The sequence below is a fragment of the Aythya ferina genome (genome assembly GCF_964211825.1).
Source record: "Aythya ferina genome assembly, chromosome: 8".
NCBI lineage: Eukaryota > Metazoa > Chordata > Aves > Anseriformes > Anatidae > Aythya > Aythya ferina.
Window position 1 is genome coordinate 20,056,312 of NC_140304.1, and position 18,303 is coordinate 20,074,614.

An 18,303-nucleotide genomic window follows, 5' to 3' on the forward strand; every position below is an offset into this window, starting at 1 on the left:
AAGGAGACTGAAAGATTTCAGTACTTAAGGAATTGGGTTACCTTTTTTTTCAGATGCTTAAGGACGGATTCAGGTATTTACCTAAAAAACTAAGTTTAAATATTTTGGATAAAATTTCCATGATGTCACTGGCATTTAATGAGAGTTGGACTGGAGAAGTTTTGAACACAGAAAAGGGTTTGACAACCAGTCTTTTAGCCTTTCTTCTCTTCCTTTTTCTTCATTCAGTGTGAACTCTGCCAAGACACCCTCTTTTCTGTGGCACCCTTTCCCTTGCAGAAAACAGTGATTTTATAAATCTTAACAATAAAATATGTATATTTAAAAGTTTGGAAATGCACTCAGTGATGCCATTTCTGGGAAGGAGGGAGAAGCAATGTGTAACTTTAGCTTTTATCAGACAGACTGAAGCAAGTTAGAGTAATTAACATTTTGAATAATCTGATTATCTTTAGAATTGTACTGGTTCTCATCAAGAAACAAAAAAATATTTCTGCTTCAATGTTCTCTATTTCTTGTATTCTAAGTGAAAATAATTTCATGGGGAGGGTCACAGTTCACATTAATATACATGTCCGAAACAGTGTAAGTGGCCCTTAAAATGATGCAGAAAGCCTTTTCAAGGTTCAAAAAAAAAAATACTAACCTGTACAATGTGGTGATTTAGTCTTGAGGTATCAAATTCTGCAAAAGCTATGTAAGAAAACTTAGTGAATTTCCAGAAGATGCCTGAGAACAGAACACCCTCCCCCAAGAACAAAAAATTGGACTCTCAAGCTTTAAAAATCTTTGCTTTAGGTTTCCAGAAAGGGTATTTAAAGAACCAATGATGGCATTAATTTTATTTTCCATCCTGAGTTTGGATTTTAGTTGCTTTTATGTCTTTTAGAACTTTTTTTTTTTTTTTTTTTTTTTTTTTAAGACTGCTTAGTTTGTTTAGCTTTCAGCAAGCATTTGGCCATAACAAAATCTTATACTTTTACCAGAAGTCAGGGGAAATTGAAGACTGCAGAAAAACATTGGGATGTGCCTTGCACTTTAATTCCCAGGATGTTTACACTGCACGGCTAGCTCAGGTTATTGGCATCTACACCTAAACTAGCAGGTTAGCTCAGCCCAAGTACTTGGATTCCTACGGCAAGGCCTTTCCATGGTGTATGTCCTTACTATTTCCACATATCTCAAGGGCATACCAAATTGTTGTTTGTGATGAAATTCTCTAAAATTCATTCCTATTAAGAAAGCTCTCTTCCACTATGTGTGTCTTTGCACAGAAAATTTGTTGAACAGAGGCAGGCTAACAGCACTCAAAAGATCACGAGCATAGCACCATCCTGAGCAAAATCCAGCTTGGTCCTTAACTTAGATCCCCTACATTTTACAATCAGTGATGGAAATTGCTGTGAACAGGGACCTAAGCTCTTTGCTTAATATGAAAGAAGGTGAGCACAGTCATGTGCTGGGGCTGTAGATGACTGTAAAGACAATATAATTAGGGAGAAATTGTGGAGAGTTTAAACAACAAGGATGAGTTCTGAAAATCAGTCAGTTATATCAATAAACTAGCAGAACAAATCAGTTCAAATAAGCTGCAGAGGCAAAGCACAGCTGGAACAGCCAATTGATTCATTGGGTCATGATGCACTCATTAGATCAACCTCGTCCCAGCTTTTCTCAGCTCTGCTTACTGAAGCTTGGAGACCTCCCTAGAGGTGCCTCAATTCACTAAGGCCTTTTCCAGTCATTCCTTTTTTTTCCTTCTGCTCAGTGGAGGAAAAGCATTTGCTTTATTAAAGGCTCTCTGTACCACTAAGAGGGATAAATTTGTCTCCTAGACCCTAAAAGCAAGATTGAACTTTTCACTGTAGTCATGAATAAGGCATAACATGTAATAGCAGTGTATTTTCCAAGACTAGAATTTTAAAAATAAAAGATCACAGTTTTGTGGAAGATTTGTAGCAGGATGGAGCAGTTCAGAGACAGGCTGTAGCCAACAGGATATTGCAGTGGTCCCTTCTATAATTGACATAGAAATACGACTTTTCTGTTGCTCAGAAATAAATAATTCTTCACTTTCTCTCTCTTTGCTACATAAAAGCTACACTGCTGTAGTTGAAAAAGTCAGCTTTTTTTTTTGTTTGTTTGTTTGTTTGTTTTTCCCCACTCATCTGGCTTGCTGGCTGCCCTAATCAGCTAAAGAAGAACAGTGCCTATACAAGAGAGGGAAAAGAGTACTGGTATGAAGGCCAGGCTCATCCTTCCTTCTTTCTACCCAAAGAAGAAATGGATGTGAGGAAATAGCCTGGCTCAGAGTACAGCCTTTAGTTTGGACAGCTGGAACAAGGAGGTGAATGCACAGCATTTTGTTCCCTTACTTGACTGAATAAGCAGGAGTACAAGTCACACAGAATAGGCGTAAGAGGCTATGAAAAGAATTTGGCCACAATTTCCATTTTCCTAAGAACTGCAAAGATGAGAGCAAATGAAATTTGGAACGATGATGCATTGTGCTCTCATGTCTCTAAAACCTTGGAAGTTTTACTGACAAATTGCAAAGATTTCACTGGAATCCAGCATGCTGTGATGAGGAGACCTTGCTTTCTAAACATGAATGCTGAAATTCCATGCTTGAAAGAAGGACTGACAACAGACAGACAGAAAAAAAACTAATAGACTGCTTCTTGTCAGCCCTTTGGGATTTTGTGCATAGCAGTTTGGCATCCCTTACCATTTCAGTAAACTGAGAAGAAGTGTAGATTTGAAAACTGAGAAAGGGCTTTAAGCAAACTTGTCTGCAAATCTCTGACAAATTTTTCATTACAAAAATTTGGAAATGTGGCTACTAAGGTTAGCTAAAGATGTCTTACTGACAAGCAGAACCATTTCTTACCCATATTCTGTATGCAGTATTGCCTGCATAAGGTGTGTACTGGTGGTAAGAGTGATAGCATTAAGAACAGCTGTGAACATTGATCTGCTTGGCTGCTCCAGGAAGAACAGAGAAGTTTCTAATAGTTGACTCCACAATTAGTACCACCTGTCTGGGGCTTCTCACTTGTACTGACTCTTCAGCAGCCCACTTAATGAGAAGGGAAGGGATTCAACAAGACTCTTTCTGAAGTTAATGAAACTACCCACACTAATGCGACCACAATTTGGGTGTCAAGCAATAGAATAAAAAGGATAATTATATATTATCTCCAGTCTGGATGACAGGATGTTTACTAGACTTTCTGAATTTCATTCAATGAGTGTACGTGCTTTTAACATACACACGCTTGCTCATCCACGCTTGCTTATTGTGGTGAGTATATGGACCACAAAGTGAGGTGCTGGAACAGCCTCCACCTTTGTTGAGAGAAAACTGCCTTTGCACTGCATCTCCCCAGCGTTCTACCAGAGGAGAGCAGTTAAGGTTATGGACTGATGTATAAAAGACACACCAACTATATGGGGAAGGAATTAGCACGCACACTAACTACACAGCTCTGGTCCATTAATGGTTTTGGCTGCAGTGAGTTTGCCAGCAGATGTTAGGCTTCAAATAGTTGACAGCACAGCCAGGGACACCTGTCTTTGACTTCTCACCCTTCATTCACCAATTTAATGCAAAATTTGACCTTGTGTCCTGAATATGCCTGCACACATGAGCATAACCCTTTGCTTAATACACCCGTTCTCTGCAACCAGATGTTTTAATACAGCCAACACTATTTAAAACAACACAAACATATCTCATTATTGTCTGAGGAGACAAATGGGTCTCTGTATAGCACACATTTATATTCTGCAATAAAATTGGCACCTGGCATAGCAAAAAGGATATCAGTGTGCACGTTGCACAGCTTTATGGACTTCATGTGAATAATGCAAAAAGTATTAAATGAAAGAAGCACTGAAATTACCACTGCTGATAATTTTTCAAGAGTGCAGAATAATTTCTTGAGAAAACAAGAGGCACTATTCATTACACTCTATCACATGAGCTCTGTGTTTTGTTTTTTTTCCCCCCTCCTGGAATTAGTTTTGAAAAATTCAAGGATCCCAGCTGTTTAATAATGACGTTGTTGTATTCATGCAAATCCCTCAGACCTTATGTCAACATTTAATTTTACAATAAATATAAAAATAAGACTAGTCGCATCTGTACTCCCCTGGGTTGTTACTGACAAATCATCCAAAACATCCCTCTCCCTCTTCCCTCCTGAACATCCTTGTTGTTTTAGAGGTAATAATAGTCAAAAGGAAAATGTTAACATTCGTGTGGTGTATTGAGAGAAGTTTATAGATATTGACAGTAGTGCTCACGAAACAGATTATATCAAAACACCAAATATATTACCTTTACCCCAGTGGTAAGCTTCTGTAAATTGAAGTCAAATATGTAATCGTTGAACTCTGTAAGGATGCTAAAGGCAGCATAGGAAGGACTTCAAGCACTATGGATTTAGAGAAGGAACTGTTCCTGCTAACCATTTACTCTTAATAAATTTTAGAAAAAATAATTACTTATTTATTGAATGACACTTTGAAAAGGATTTATAAATTGAGCTGCTTAAAGAATGCAGCATCTATAACTTTATCTGAATGTTTTGCTGTGCATTGACTACAAAATAAAAAGTGAAGTGCATTTGGTATGAACCAGCTGTCTAAAAACAAATGCCTTAAAACAAATAACTTGTGGAAGAAAACAAGGCTACAGGTAGAGTAAATACAATCGAGAAAATTCTGAAAAAATTATAAATAAAATATGGAATTGTATCAAAATACATGGAATTTTTAAAACACAGTAGAGCATTTAATAGCAAAAATCCCATATAAATCTTATTCTTCATGCAGTCTAACAGGAGTTTCCTGTAAGAATATATTCATTTGAAATATGCTAGATGTTCCTCAACTGTCAACACAACAGACTGTTAGGCAGGTAGTTACAAAATCACGCCTGATTCTGACCTTCGAAAATCTAAAGCAACATTGGTAGAACTGCATACTTCAATAGATGGAGAAGGCTAAAACTAGGCATGTTGGAATCAATGAGAAGCATATCAGAATCCCCTATATGGCGGCATTAATGAAAAACAAAACAAAACATGTTAAAACACAGGTATTGCTGGTAGCCACAGACAGCCTCAATGAAACTCATTTCACCACATCTATGGAAACCTTACTATTGATGTTCAAATGGGTCTGTATTGTACAGATGCATAAAAAGATGCATAAAAAGATGACCTTCACAGGAGGTTTGAAAGGTTTCATCTTTCAGGCAGCTAGGGACCAAATGGGTGAGTAGGCTATGGGAGGGACAGCAAGGATGTTTCTTTTGGCTTGGCCCAATGTAAATTCAGCATGTGTCACAAAGAGTCTTAAACTCTAAAGGCTCATGCAAAGACACGTCTGCTGTTTCAACCCAAAGGCTGTAGCAATAGCTGAGCACCATCTTCTTCCATGCTTTGGAAGAAGAATCTATCCCACACACTTCCACATATCTGAAGCTAGCAAAGTCTTTTCTTTCACTAACTCTCAGTTCAAAATATCAGCACTTACCTTAAAAAATACCTTGTAACGACTTTCCTTTCTGGCTTCCTACTGCTCCCCCAGATACTCAGTGTTCACTATGCAGACTCTGCCCTGCACTGTGCTCCTTTTGTCTCTTTGCAACTTCATACTCTTCCAAGCCGCTGCCTCTGCCTCAAGCAGTCAACCCCTTTCCACATTTCCCTAGTGCATCCAATGACCTCATTCCCCCTCCTTCACCTCCTCATTTTTTTCCTTCAGTTTTCTTTATCTTCCCATTCCACCTCTCACCATTGCTTGAGAACAGCCCACTGCCACTCCTTTCCCCTTACCAGTATTACTAAAGAAATAAGAAAAGTATTACTAAAGAAATTAAAGAATTAAGCTAAGGAAAATAAAACATTTCCCAGCAAACCTTTTTTGCTTTTTTCTGTTTTCACACTTTTTTTTTTTTTTTTCTCCGCAGAGATATACCCATGATGACAGTGGCTTTACTTACTGTGTGATTTGTGCTGATTAGATTAGATTGTAAGATGTCAGGGATAGAGGCCCTGTATTGCCTTTTATCTGTGAAATGCCAGGCATGTAAGTATGTGTTATAAATGAAATAATAATAAGACAATAATGAAGACAACAGTTGTATCTTTGTCATATCATCTGACTTAGAAATGCTATGAAAGGTTTTGAACAGGACTGTGTGAAAGGGTAAGTTTATCTTTCCACTTCTGTGTAGCCTGTGTCCCTGAGGAAGTGCTCAATACTAATGAAAAGCTGAATAGTTTCTCTAAAACCTTAGGGATCTTCTATCAGCCATGCCACATGCCCCCCTGTTTTTTAAGTCATCTTACTATTTTTATATCATTCACTATTCTCTATTTTACTTTCAACTTCCACTGTATAAATGACAGTGTTCAAGTATTATCTTCTGTGATCAGAAACCTATATAACACATATTTTATGTATATAAAGAAAAATATATAAAGAGTACATGAGAGATTACAGATATATCTGATTCTTAGCTGTGAAAATATTTCAAATGAATTGTAAAAGATGTAGGTTTTGGTGGATCACTAGTGATTTCTAAGCAGCATCTTTAGTACTGTTCTATTGGAACATCGATTCCTACAGTTACTTTGGTACCTAACAAAATCCTCATACTTGGGCCTAGAATGATAAACCTGATCTTATAGACACCTTTAAGATACTATCAAAACACTGGCAAACAATCCAGTAACCCAATCTGCTCTGGAAAAAAAAAAAAAAAAAAAAAAAAAAAAAAAAAAAAAAAGTATGTAAGAGGAGCCCCAATACCTGTTAAAAAAGCAAGTGAAATGAATGTCTTTATGTCTTTGAGGGAAGCCTGGTAAACTTGAATCAGATATCCCAACCTACTTATTTTATGTTTGTTCTTTTCATTATTTAAGACTTAGAAGAAGAGAAATAGTCAAGGCAATCAAAGCAGGAGCCCAGTTTTTAAAATGAAAGCTTTATAGCTGATCCGAGGCCTGCAGAAATTGTTCTTGCTTTAAGTGAGAGCACATTTTGCAGCTCATTTACAGCTGTGTAAGAGATCATAATTGCATAACTTGCCCTGCATTGTGAGTGCACTGGATCACCACACAAAGATGCAGCGAGACCAGTACTAAATTATTTCCTCCTGCAAACACACAGTATGCAGCGTTTGTACCTGGCAATCCCTGCAAGCGTGGTAAGGCCCGGAAATCAGTACACCTGTCCCAATTCCCAGCAATGCTCCTTGGAGCAGGTGCACCAAGTCTATGGCTTAGAAAGCCTCTTCACACCTGCACCTCTTAACTAACGACCCTTTTTGTTTTCTCCTTTTTTGATCTCTTGAGTGTGAGAGGATGCTGAGGCAGCAGACAGGCAGGTGTGGCAATCCCAAGGAGAGCAAAGGAAGGACATGTGCCTGGGTACATGCCTGCCAACAAACCATTGATTTTGTCCTTTATCTTTTTGCAGGTGAGTTCTTGAGGGACTAACAAAAACATCTGCATTTTTAGAAGCTTGTGATTTCACTGGAACCTTGCATGTTTCTATGTAGGTAGGAACAACCACAAAACCTTTGAGCTAATTCAGTTAATTCTTGCATTTATTTATACCTGATTTTAAGTGTTTTCTCAAGTGCTCAAAGGAAGTCAGTACAGCATGATGTCCGTGGGTACCAGTACAAGTACTCTCAGCTGAGAAGACTGTTATTTGGATCAGGAGCACTGTGAAGGAGCAGAGGAAGGCTGTCCAAATGGGCTTGAGAGCTTTCAAACCCCAGAACTGGTCAGTCAAGCAAGCATTTGAGGCAGACAAATACAGCTTGTTTCATTTATTGCATACAAATAATCTTCTATGGAATTTAGCTTTTCCTCTGCTTATAACCCTTCTGTAAACTGATCCTAAATTGTGGGTGTGTTTACAGTATTCAAGAGTAATATTGAGCAGTAGAAATAAACAGTCTTCCTCTTGTGTGTCACGCATAAATTCCTGAATTTCATTACTTGTTCATTATTCTGTCTGGGAGCCATGTAAAAATCTTTGCTCTTAGTAAGCTAAAATATTTCACACAGAATACTGAGGCACAGGACACAATCAACAGTGTGCAACAAATACTTCCATTTACACAAATACTTGTATTTTTACTGAGAAAACCCATTTTACAAATAGGTATAAGGACAAAAAAATCTCTATAGCTAATAGCAATAAGAAAGCTGCTAATGTGGTTTGGCTGGAAAACGTTCTGCATTCAAATGGATGTTTGTGCTCACAAAGTTATTGTTGTGTGATTAATGTATAAGATCCTATGGGCAGAATAAGTCATATTTGAAATAATCTGAATGGATTCAGTTTAAAGTCATTTGCCAATAACTTGTAATCAGCATATAGTCTTTAACAATGATATTGCTGAACTTTGCCCATAAACCAATAAGCAGTTTAAGACCTACTTATATTTCATAAATTAAACATTATCTGGATAAATACATGTCAATGCAGAAGCATTTGTGTCTTGTATCTTTTCCTTGGTTTAAATGGGTTCATCCAATATCAGTTAGGTAGTGAACTTTGAAGCAGAGTCCACTGTAATAATAGTAAAGTTTAATGATGCATAACTTTGTGAGACTGACAAATTCCCAGCCAAAGTATTGATTCCTGGAGAATTTATGAAGCACAGGCTCTATTCTATGTCATTATGGTCCATTTTTGGCTGAAAGAATCATGTAAAATAGATTTTTAAATGAGTGGTAATAGCTAGACATAAAGAAGGTATTGATGTGTGTCATGAAGGGTGAAATAGCATGCCAGGTAAAGGCATATAACAAATTGAAAACAACAGTGCTAAAACTCCTACAAATGTAAATTTGTTTTTAGTTTTAATCAAACCTTTGTTTCAGTAAGTACAAATTTTGCCACAGAACTGAAAAAAAAAAAAAAAGCCAACCCTTTTAAAAAATGTAATTATTTACAGTTCGATTTCATGCTTCACTTTGGAATGTGTCTATAAAATGCATATCTCACTTACAGACATGTTAATCAATATGAATTGTGTACTACATTACAACAAAACTACATCTGAGATTATTAGGGAAAAATCAAATGCACATAGTTCTGCTTACTCGAGCAATACGTGAAAATTAATAGCTTGAACCTCTGCAGAACTGGCTGGTAGAAGACAGGACACCTTTTTTTTTTTTTTTTTTTTTTTTAAATAAGGAGAGTTTCAGTAATACTATCTGAGGTATTTTCTGATAAAGCAGAACCAAATTACAGCACAGACAACACTTGGAACAGGAATAAAATGAGAACACAGAGAAACTGACAAAAGGATGGGGAAAGAGAATTGTTGATTGGATTACTGGGGCTTCACAGAAAAGTAACACTGCATTTTAATTGCATTCCAACAACCTCTTTTTGATCTAGAAAGAGGTCACCTAGGTCTAACAATGCAAGGGACCTTCATAGTCCAGACGTAAATATATCTCCCACACACCCAGAAGTGCCCTGAGAATTAGCTAAATCCTCCTCAGAGCAGCTGCTTTTCAACAATTCAGGAGTTTATCGGCCTAATAAAAAAAAAAAAAAAAAAAAATAGCTGGTAGGAAAAAAGGCTGACAGTCTCAATAGGCTCTTCTGTGGCCTAGTGGGGCTGAAGAACTCTTCAAGGCCTTAGTCAACACTGAACAGAGGGCTCTGAACTGGCACACTCATCTGCACCACAAACAAGCAGCAAAGCCCGGAGAGAGGTCATTCTTTGCATAAATGGTTTTCCCAGGCAGAGTGCAGGCAGATTCAAAGCAAGGAGGATGAATCCAGGTGCAAGGTTAGAACAGAAAGACTTTCAGGCTCAGAGAAACAGGGAAAAACTGAAGTTCCCACCTGTAATATAATCTAATAGTAGCACTATCTGCTTCTCTGTTCCAGTTCAAATCACTCTCTGTTTTGTTTTTCTGTACATTTGCTAGGGTTTGTAAAAGCAGTCATCATGTCTCAAATGCAGCATGTTTGTCTGAGGTTTAAATTTCGAGCTCCTTTTACAATAGTTTCAAGAATCAGTTTGGCTGTACTGTAAGCATGTATAATGATTTCACAGTCTTATTTTTGTTATATTTGTTATTCATTTTAAAATTATGTTTTCACAGGCTATCTTGTCTTAATTCGTAACTCTTTGCCGATTACCAGTGTAAGACAGGCTTTTAAAGTTGCTGTAATACAACTTTCATGTGTTAATGTGCAAACTTGTAGTATACCTAAGTGTTCATAATTATTGTACCTGACTGCAGCAAATCAACTTTACTAAAACAAACTGTCCTTTTATCAACTACATTAACTGCTGAAAAGGGTAAAATAAGTCTATTTAATGGCATATTAGATTCAGTAAATAAGCTATTCCACAATTACTAGCTCTCTTGATGACAGGCGTCCAAAGAACCACCTTTGATCACTGTCAAGGCCCCACAAAATCATATGAACTATGATAAATACCTATAATTAACAGCATGAAGTTATTTCTGACCTACAGCAAAGGGATGACATCATATACAGCAGAATTTTTAGGCTGTTTGCTTACTGATCTGTGTGGTTCATTTGTGCTTTAAGATTTCTGGACTGATTTTCTAAACTTCATGCATGCGTCTACATGTACAAAAAGAAATCTGTAGCATAGTCTTAATTTTCTCGTATAATTACTGCAATTTGCACATGCAATTCTGTTACCTTTGCAATGCTACTGTCCAGTTTTACACCTAACTGGTCCCAGGAAAAACAACGCTCAAATTAAATGCACGGTACTGAGCTAGTTGTATATTCCTAGATCTTTGTTGTTAGCATAGGTCTACAACATGTTTTGTATTACAACAGAGAAATAATGTAGCTGGCAAAATAAAAACTTATTCCATGTTCCTCACATGCCCCAAGTTTCACTAAGAAAATGCTGTGGGACCTTGTCCCTCCCAGGCTAAGCTAACTCGGATACAACAATTCAAGTGCATGCAAGCAGACAGTTCATACACATCAACAGTCTGTGGATGTAAAACTCCAAGTCAATTATTTGTGTGTGTGGGCTCCCAGTTATTTTTATGCAAACCCACCTTCACTGGAGTTATCATAGATTCATATTTCTGTAAATAATATCAAGGTCCATATAATTTTAAATCACACTGTAATGCATTAAAAGTTACTTTCCTGGTCCTTGATATATATATATATATATATATATAGTTACAGGCTGAAAAGTACATACAGCTGGAATCAGAACATTCTAAAGAAAAATTACATGCTCTCTGAACATCAGCTGATGGCCCAGCACAGGGTGCATTGGAAAATCCTCCTGACTGTATGTAGCAAGTACAGCAGTAATTTCAGCAAGAGAAGCAGTCAGATAAAAGGCATGGTTTCAAGGCGTCAGTAAAAAGAAATGGCTATTTAAAGATGCCAGTGTTGAAAACAAAAAGTGTTTAAATATTTCTTTGTCTTTGTAAAGCTATCACTTTAAAACAGCATCCCACCATTAACCTAAGAAATGTCCCTCCAAGTTTCCATTGCTCTATATTTCACACCTGGCCTTAAATGAGCAGTGCCCTGAGTCACTGCACCAGAATGTCAATCTTTCACTTCCACTTTGTGCTTAGCCAGACTTTGGGGCTGCACCAATGTAGTGCAACCTTGAAACCCTCTACCCTTCACCATGGTCTTGTCACTCAGTAGCACCAAGGCAGCATAATGGTGCCTGAACATGCTCGATCCTTGTTGTTACAGCTGGTTTTGGAAATGCAAGGCCTGAAAAAGGGTGGCTGGCTGGGAAATCCTTCCTACAAAACAAATTTTGTTGAGTATGCTGGGTCACTGATTTCATTCATGTTGTATTAGGTTTAGGAGAAAACAAAAATGACCTTCACTGAACAGAGCTGCTTTTAGCTGCAACTACAAATCAAGGCCACCGAGCAAAGGTGTAATTCCTAGAGCTGCCAAAGAGAGGAATGCCGTGCATTTCCCAGGCAAATACAGCCTTTTTAAAAGAAAGATTTCTTTCCATCCAGATTCAGAATTGCAAAATATTAGCTTCAGTAGAAAAATATTATGTAGTATTCTCTTTGATATATGTTTACTTCACATTATGTGAAATTACTTTTGTGGAAATAATGTAAAATAATGTTTCCCAATGGATAAACTGTTACTGTTATGAATGGATATAAGCACACTGCTTTCTGAAGGAAGAGCAGGTCACAGCTTACCTAACACGATTCATCACAGAGGTTAAAGGGAATGATTGCTTTCTGCATGACCAGCTTTGCTCTGTTATTTGTCATATATACTGCTCTCACCAAACTGGAATGCAAGATCTAGAGGCTGATATAATGAGATCTTCTTTGATTATATCACTGTATCAAACTATAGCCTAAGAGACAGACAGGATGTACATCACAGCACAGCTGATCCTTCAATCCTTTTTTACAATGTTTAAGCTATGTACAATTATAGCAAACATCTGTTAGGTGTTTTGAATGTGAAGACCTGTGTAGAATGTTCAGTGTAAAGGACGGAATAGTTGAATATGAGACATCTAGCCCATTTTTGTTTTGCTATTGAGTCATAAAGGTACAAGCTATAAACTGCCAAAAATAAAAAAGCAATTATAACTATAAAAGCAATAGAGCAAATATAACAAATAATATTTTATAATACCATAAAGCTAGTGTTAACTTAAGCTGCCTACCAACTTATGTGAAACAAATTAACAAAATTAATTTGAAATTATTTTTTATATATTTTCTTAAGTGTGTTGAACTCAGGCTCTGTACTGAGTCTGAGACAGTAATTTGGGAATATACAAAGATTACTTTTTTCTTTATATTTCAATGTAAATTCTTTATATCCCTAACGTGTGGAACTGTTGCAACAATAGACAATAAACTACTGAGAATTGGGTATTCCAGTATGTGTATATTCCCGAAAGGTACACACTCAAAGAACTGTATAAACATTCACTCAAAGCATATGTATGTACTTTTGCATGCATAAGTAACATAGCTACACAATATTCTCAAATACATAATACAAAATTCATAAAAACTTTGTATTTAAAAATAAAGTCTGATCACCACCACTTTAAAGCTATTTATGTGAAACAGAGCATTCTGTTTTCTCTGATAAGTGGAGCACTTGGATGTGCAGGGTTCTCAGTTCTGTTTCTTCATCTTCAGTTTAGTACAATCTCTAACTTTTACTTTATTTATGAAGCTATATTCCATATATACCCTTCTGCATAAAGAATACCAGCTACACTCCTTCACCGATATCTGTATCTATATGTCAATACAATGGCTTTGTAATGAATGTGCTTTAGGACGTGTATGTGTTATGGGGGCCAATTATCTTGTCAAATGTAAGACATACTGAAGAGAAAAAGAGTGCAAATTGCACTCGATAGCCTTAAAAGCAGTACTCTGCTTCTAACATCTTACACATACCGCTGGAAATGGTCCAAAATGAACTCTTCCCTGAGGTCTGCATTTTGTGCACGATAAGGAATAATCAGTCTCATGTTATATAAATGCAGGTGACAGACTATATGCTACAATAATGCAGATATAAACCAAATTGATGATACAAAACCCTCTATTAGATGTAGATTAATGTCACTAAACATTATTTTCCAAAGGTCATGGTCTCCAGCATACTTCTGTGTTTGGCAAAGCTACATTATTGATAAAAAAGCTCCCACTCAAATATTATCGAAGATGTACTACACTGCTTGACTTGTATTTTTTTTTTCAAAGATAACATTATATCAGTCTGTCTGCAAATCTAACACATTAGTTTCTGTTACTAACCACTCAAATATATTTAGGCCTTAAGAAAAATATAAATAAATCTTAACAGAGCACACACTGATAAAGCTTATTAATGACAAGAACAAGCTTTTCAAATGCAACACTGTATATCCATTCTTAGGAAAGGATGGATTGCATGAATCAAAAAATGTGCCAGACCAGTGAAAATAGCAGCCTTGGCGTGCAGAGCTCCACCCACCGTCACCCCCTCTGCTAGATGCTTCACACTTGTCTTTCTTTGGCCACAAACAAGGCTGTGAACATCCTTCTACATAACACGGACCTCCCGGACAAAAGACAACAAGCGCCTACCATAACACCTCCAGGTGTGAGACGGACTGAAGGCATGCCAAGCTCTCAGTTATTCACTTCCAATCAAGCAGCTGCATCTCAGTTCCCAGGGCTGCCTGAGAAGCCAGAACAGCTCTCTCACTGTTCCTGTTCCTATGAGCAATACCTGTCCCTTATCTCCACCTAGGACATTAGGTACATCCAAGATCAGGACAAGTCAGAAGGGAGGGATTTAATTCTTATCTGTTTGAAAACTACTGCAGTAATTTACCAGTGTAAGAGGCATCTTTTCGATATCTTCCCGTTCCTCATTCCTTGGAACTATAAACTTCTCTGAAGTGGCTAAGAAGCTTCTTTCATTCTGTGCTCCCTGTCTCTGCTTTGTACATGACTACAATTAAGAACTATGGTCTCACATCAACTAGATGTGCTGCTGCCTCAGTTCAAGCCCAAGATAGGCAGTCTGATAATCCACAGACTGTGAGCAGCAGGGAACTTGCAGAGTTTCATGTGAAAGGTCAGCACACCTCTGCAACACAGGCTTAGGAGTCTCATCAAGGAAATATTCATAGTTACTGTCAGTTATCAGTGTTACTGCAGGTTTAATTGTTGTCAGAGCATTCAGAGTTTCTATGTGGGTGACTCTAATTGCTGTTGCATCAGAACAAATAAACAATTCGTAAGCAAAGAACTGTGATTCCATTTAGACAAATATTACTGAGTACTGAAGCAGTCTCCATTGTACACTTGTATCTATGGAAGGATTCTAATTGTTTTATATTAAACATTAGCAATAACCTTCCTTTTTGAATCTACAGGGAATAAACAGAACATTTCAAATTACTGAAGTTTCATTATCTGTTACTTCATTACTTTCATTATTTGTGGACACTAGTATGTCCACAAGTCTGATGCACCTTCTTCAGTAAATAACCCTGAATTAATTTGAAATAGTTCAAATTAATTATTGTAATAAGCAAATTTGAACTTCAATTTGATATTTTGCATGTGTGGCCTCTTCTTACATTGATGTTAAAGAAAAAAAATGAGGTTCTTGGAGCCCGACTATCTGCTGACTTTTACTTTTCAGCATTTGTCTTGAAATTTTTCAAGGTTTTCTCTTATCTATGTTAGCTAGAATAATATGAACTAAGAGGTTTAGCCTTAGAAATCAAAATCAAAAGAATGTCAAACACATTTTACTAAAATTTATAATTTCTGTCAATATGATGACGGAATGGGAAAGATTGGTTTAAAAACATATTGTAAAAAGTAGAAGTGAAAGTAAAGAGTTAGGAAATACCACTGTGAAACAGCAAAATGAATTCCTCTGAAGATATCTCACTCATTTTTTTCTCTAGATGTCCCACCCAGCTTCCTGATCAGAGCAGTTACTCTGACAGAAAAGTGAAATTCAGGCTTCCTAAGCAGTGTGTTCACAACTACACTATATCAAGAATTGAGCTGGTCTCAAAACCTTTCAGTGGATTGCATTCATCTCTGCACATGGACGTATAGCTAGGGAAAACCAGATTTAATCTTGAATTCACATGCATCCGTTTAAAAAAAAAATAAATCTTAAAAATAAAAACTAAGGCTGACCATTTAGAGCTTTAGAAACAGATTTTAGCCATCTTTTGCGAAGGTTTTACTTTGATGATGGATGTGAAGATCCAGAAAAGCAGTTTTAAATAATTGATGGGTGTGGGATAGAGTGATATTATCCAAGAGGAAGGCTTCACAGTCTAGTTTAGGAATGAGTCAGGCCAACTGAAGCCAAACAGACTACACAAACTCCACCTTAGTGACTAAGGCTTCTTTGTAAAATCTGCTAGTGTTAAGTTTTCCACTGTAATTACATCTCTTCTTCAAATAAACAATATGATGCTCATCTAAAATAAATTAATGTGTTATTTCATCTAGTGCATTTGGATCTGGAGTAGTCTCCTTGAGGAAGCAATTGTTGCTGCTTTACTTGAGCAGACCGTATTTCTTCAATGGTGGTAGAGAGGAAACGTTCTGCCTACAACATCCTGGCATAGTCTCTACTGTTAAGGTAAAAAGAAAATGCAAACCTGAAGGACAACTCCCCTTTTTTTTTCTTTTTTTTTTTCACCTATGAACAATAAAATGTATTGCTGTCTGTGATGATATTTCTTCATTCCTCACAGAGCAGCAGTACTTAATACCTCCTGACAATTACAAAAACGAGTAAGTCAGGATTGTCCTGAACTGGATTGTGCTGACATACAGCTGAGGATAAATTTGGCCTTGATGAGTCTCTCTTTTCTCAACAGTTCACATTGTTTTTATTCAGTTTGTGTGTGTGTGGCTCTCTCTCTTCTTTTTTTTTTTTTTTTTGCTTAACCACACCAGGGGATTATTTTGATTCCTATAGGCTGAGCCGGAGAGATCCATCAAAATGAAAATTATTTTTTGGTGTACTGACTGTTATTTGTGTGTTGCATATTGGTACTCATTCCTATATCCTCTTCCACTAAGACTATGACCCTGAAGAGACCTCCAGTGTTTCCTGTATTTCCAGCATCCCTACCGCCAACATCCATTTCCAGGGCCATTAAATCAGTCATTAAAACTTGCTCTTAGCTATATCTTACGGCACAGGCACACACTGAATACGGCCTTTGCTTAAAAGGACACAGGACACTGGAGAACTACAAGCCTATATGATTTCTTTAACCATCTAGTTTTGGTCAGGAATTTGGCCAAAAAAATCATTGACCACAGTTCAAAGTCACTGGTCAGAAAATACAGGCAAGTAAAGCCTTTGAATTCTTCACAGAGTGGGTCTCATTCTCATTTCCTGTTACCGTGTTGCACATACTCTGGGTAAGGAAAATACAGTTAAAACATTAATTTCTTCATGGGAAATGGTAGTTCAACTTCACATAACTTTCCTGCTTGGTATTTTTCTGGTTTTATTTGTTGTTGATGGTGGTTGTGTCTGTGTGTGTATGCACCTAATCTTTGTAATATTTCAGAAAATCTTTCCAATCCTTCTGGTCTCTTTTAGTGAGCATCTGGTTAAGTCATTCTAGGGCTCACCTGTGTTGTATTAAACTTGACATACTACAGAGTCTTGGGAAGTGGAAGCCAAAACACGAACCATCAAAACCATCACAGCAATAGCTATTTCTATTTTATGTAATTTAGAAAACATCAGAGATAATTAAAAAACAACAATAACACTCCCCCATCCCTCCACAAAATGGCTTGTAGCAGGCAGTAACTTTTCCTCCTCTCACAAGTCCAGAAAAGAAAAATCACCTTTGAAAATCCTCTTTAGCAGCCTTTTGTGGTTACTCGAAATTATAAATCATGGACTGCCCAGCAAACATATATATGCTTCTTTTCATAATGTCTGATTCAACAATCTGTCATCTGGCAAATCTCCCACTGACTTCAATGCACTTTTACCTACGCAAAGTCCAAGTAAAGAGTGCAGAATACAGCCCATAAGCTTTAAAAATACACTAAGTACCTTTGAGAAGGATAATCTTTCTCTCCTTATATATCCAGTGCCAAGTTGGACCTGGCACCAACAGGGTTTTTGCTATTAGCAGACAATGGGGACTAGATTAAAAATAGTGTAGCCATGAGAAAGCAATGATTCTGATTAAGTAAATTCCATTGAACTCTTTCTAGTAAGCATTATTCAGGTCATGAATGCTAATTTGTCCTGCAGGGGGCTGTGGGTAATTACCCTGAAAAACTATCAGCTTTATTGAGTTGCTACAAAATAGTATTACTGAATGGAATGCACTGTAAAGGGAGACAACCTTGATATATACGCCTCTAGAAGTAAGCAGTTTTTTCCTGAAGACACCATAACCTGGATCAAAATCATAGTGACTTTGGATTAGGGTATGTTTGAGGCTGCTTTTATGTTTCCATTAAATAAAATTAACATGCAAAAATATGCATCACAGAAGCACCACTATGACACCTAGAGCAAATTTAGCGTTCTGCATATTTAAAATTGTGTAGAATCGGAACCATCTTAAAAAATGAAGCAAATGCGGCACAATGGCTGCATTCCAGCAGTCACACAGAACTGCTGACATTACTAAAATCTAGATAATTTAGTCCCATATGGGAATCCATACCACAATTATATTGTCCCTGCTCTGACACAGTCCTG

At 37.0% G+C, this 18,303-nt stretch overlaps 2 long non-coding RNA genes across 3 annotated transcripts in view; one reads left to right on the forward strand and one right to left on the reverse strand.

Moving 5' to 3' along the window:
• LOC311440687 overlaps positions 1-18,303 on the reverse strand; it is a 231,394-nt gene that overhangs the window by 95,981 nt on the left and 117,110 nt on the right. The window lies entirely within an intron of this gene.
• Positions 7,387-10,998, forward strand: LOC311441032. Its single transcript, XR_014695750.1, has 3 exons — positions 7,387-7,402; positions 7,495-7,572; positions 7,646-10,998. It is a non-coding gene; the product is annotated as an uncharacterized lncRNA (long non-coding RNA).